This window comes from Lepisosteus oculatus, chromosome 14, assembly GCF_040954835.1.
Source record: "Lepisosteus oculatus isolate fLepOcu1 chromosome 14, fLepOcu1.hap2, whole genome shotgun sequence".
NCBI lineage: Eukaryota > Metazoa > Chordata > Actinopteri > Semionotiformes > Lepisosteidae > Lepisosteus > Lepisosteus oculatus.
The window spans coordinates 46,236,732-46,239,797 of record NC_090709.1 but is presented as its reverse complement, the minus strand read 5'-3'; the positions used below and the strand labels follow the sequence as shown (position 1 = coordinate 46,239,797).

The window sequence follows — 3,066 nt, the reverse complement described above, 5'->3', positions numbered from 1 at the left end:
GGCAATACAATCTTCTTTAGAAAACATTTTTAAAACTATTTCCACTACCATACGTAAAGTAAAAGATTCCGATTGCACGCAACTAATAAATTATCTTTTCCAGGGACGTTGTAGCTAGATGCAAATTACAATCGAAAATATCAGTATCAGCTTTAATATTTTCTTTTGGATCCACAGGACGATCAGCATGAGCCATCAAAGAGCCTGTAGCGGCAAGAAGTTTAAAAGCGCACAAGTGATCTGTCTTTGGTCAAAGGAATTGCTGGAGCAGTAGGACACAGAGCAATATCTAGCAGCTGTAGACGATGTTCGGGGAAGAGATAATTCTGTTTTCAGCACAGGGAGTGAGAATGAGCTCAGTCCGGCTCCCAGCAGAATCCATTCTGGTTTGGTTACTGTCAGACTGTGCGTCTGAGGCTCTTTGGATCACAACGTGAAAAAAAAAGAACAAAAAACATTTGCTCACATCTTGTGATTTCCACGAGAGGAAGAGAAGATATCACTTTAAAAAAAATCAGACCTGAAGATTTGGATCCGGGACCTCATACTTGTCAAATGATTAAAATAATAATTATGAAAATATCAGGTTGTGTTTCTGCAACATATCGTGCACAGTATGCCATTTTGTTTCTAAAAATACAGTAGATTGTACTTAATAAAAATGTACAATTCACCGCTGGTATAAACAGATGTGTGCTGTGTTTGCCTTTGTAAGCATTTGTTTAAAAAATAAGTTCACAATACGATAAAAAACACAGAAAGCACAAACGTAATAATATCATGATACAAAATCAATACCAAATCATAAAGCCAATTAAGTACCTATCCTTTGAAAACAGTGACATTTGTATCTACTTTTGAATTACAAATCAGACAGCGTAGTCCCTTAATTCAAAGATAAGATATTTGCCAAAACAAGACAACCAGATGTTAGCTGAATTCGGAACAAGAGCCTCTGCTTCATCGTTTATTGAGCTTTTGATCAACGTCTGAGTGAAAAAGATTAGCTATTTTAACTATTTGATTAAAGTTCACAAAAGCACCTTTCTTCGAGCTGTAGTCGAAACAGTGACTTAAGGATTCCTAACTGTTTCTAATACAGTCAGCCGCGCTACCAACTGAGCTATCGAAGGGATTTAAAGTGGTCCTCTCTGGCACATATTGCCCAATGTAGTGAAATATTCCGGGTACTTAAATTCCAGTTCGACATCGTTTCCTTAGTCTTGTTTACCTTGAATTTAAGCCACAAACCAGGATTCTACTGTATAATCTTCTGGGGATGTTACAAAATGTTTGATGGGGCATCAATCATTACAGGCGGAAATTCACTCCTTTTTTTTTCTCGAGGCATCATATTAAACATTTCATTTGGATCGAGAAGAGGATCACCATGAGAGACAGAACAAACTGTTTGATTCCGTCTTTATTGGGAGCCGTATCACAGCTAATGCATGTAAAACCTTCAGTATGCGATAGTGAAAGCTCAGTTATGCCAGGGAGTGGGAGTGAACTGAAATTTAGTAAATTCATATTTAAAGAGAGTGTAAATCATCAAAGTGTTCTGTCACTTAAAACTTATTACAACATTACCAGGAGTGGGGATTGAACCCACATGGACATTTGTCCATTGGATTTTAAGTCCAACGCCTTAACCACTCAGCCATCCTGGTCTACAGCGATATGCTCTTCAGTTGTTTAACATTTAAATATGATTCAACAATTAAAAAACATTAAACCACGAAACCTCTTAGAGTTGCGAGAATACTTCCTCCGGTTTTTCATCGATGCGTAATTACGCACTTACTGGAACCCGGAGGACCGCTGTGTACAGACGTTCACAACGCAAAAAATACTGTTCAATACGGCTTCGTGCGAATAATCCGCCTATGACCATAGGAAGCAGAACAGCGCAGTCTCCAATTACCCAGACTGTAAGCACAGGAATAAAGCTTTGTTTGATTTCTGAAACCCTTCCTTTACGCCCTGTTTTCATTCAGGTAAGGGTCAACTATATTGACAATACTACTGACAGCAGGAAGATTAAAATATTCTTTACTCAGCAGCTCATTAAAAACAGCTCCCATGATGTTCAAACCGATTTTTTACACAGAACACTGACACAGCTTTGCGTTCTGAATCTCTTTTTCTCGTGCTTTTATTTAATATGGCACAATGCACTGGGATAGGGGTATTCTGTTCACAAGCCAATAGCATTTAAATCACAGCACCCACAATGCTGCAAGTAAGTGTTTTGCACACCAAGCAGGTCTTCTGACTTTTCCCAGCTTTGTTTTGGGTTGTGGAACCTTTATTTTTTATGATTTTCTGAAGATAACACTACAGGTATACACTGGGATAGGTGGGTCTTTTTCATGGCTCAATAGTAATTCAAATACAACAGCCACACTGCTGAAACCATATGTTTTACACACCAGACAGGGCCCCTAACCTCATACAACCTTGCTGTGGCTGTGGCCTCTTTCTTTATTTTTTTATGATTTTCTGAAAGTAACACTACAGGTAATACACTGGGACAGGTGGGTCTTCTTCATGGCTCAATAGTGTAATGGTTTGATGGGTTTACTGAGACAATTATTAATTGTAACAGTAATCACGAGGTTGTTCGTTGTAGCTTTTAGAAAATCAATCGTCAGAACAACTAACAATGCACACACACGGGTTCAATACACGAGATACATTAATTAAAATAAATTGTGCACCAAAGATATACTAGTCTGCCTGGATACGAACCAGTGTTATTACCCACTGTTACTCTAAACTCGGAAGTAAATACATTACTCATGAATTAAATTGATAACATCTTGTGTTGAGGTACAATTGAATTCTCGAGACACAATGTAGAACATGGGGTTTACTTATCCACTGTGTATGGATTTGGAATCTCCCGGCACGAACACCAAACCAGCTGACAGGCTCTGTTGCAGCCTCTGTTGCAGCGGTTGTCCAATGGGCGTTGTGTCGGCGTCCTCTGGCTACCAGCCAACCAGTCAAGGTGCAGCTCGTTGCTCCGAGGGGATCTACCAGGAGTCCGGCTGGCTAGTAGAA

The 3,066-nt window shown here is 39.2% G+C and overlaps 1 non-coding gene across 1 annotated transcript; it reads right to left on the bottom strand.

Annotated features, from left to right (window-relative positions):
* Positions 1-1,587: 1,587 nt before the first annotated feature.
* trnal-uaa (transfer RNA leucine (anticodon UAA)) lies at positions 1,588-1,670 on the bottom strand. The gene has a single exon. It is a non-coding gene; the product is annotated as a tRNA-Leu (tRNA).
* Positions 1,671-3,066: the final 1,396 nt, after the last annotated feature.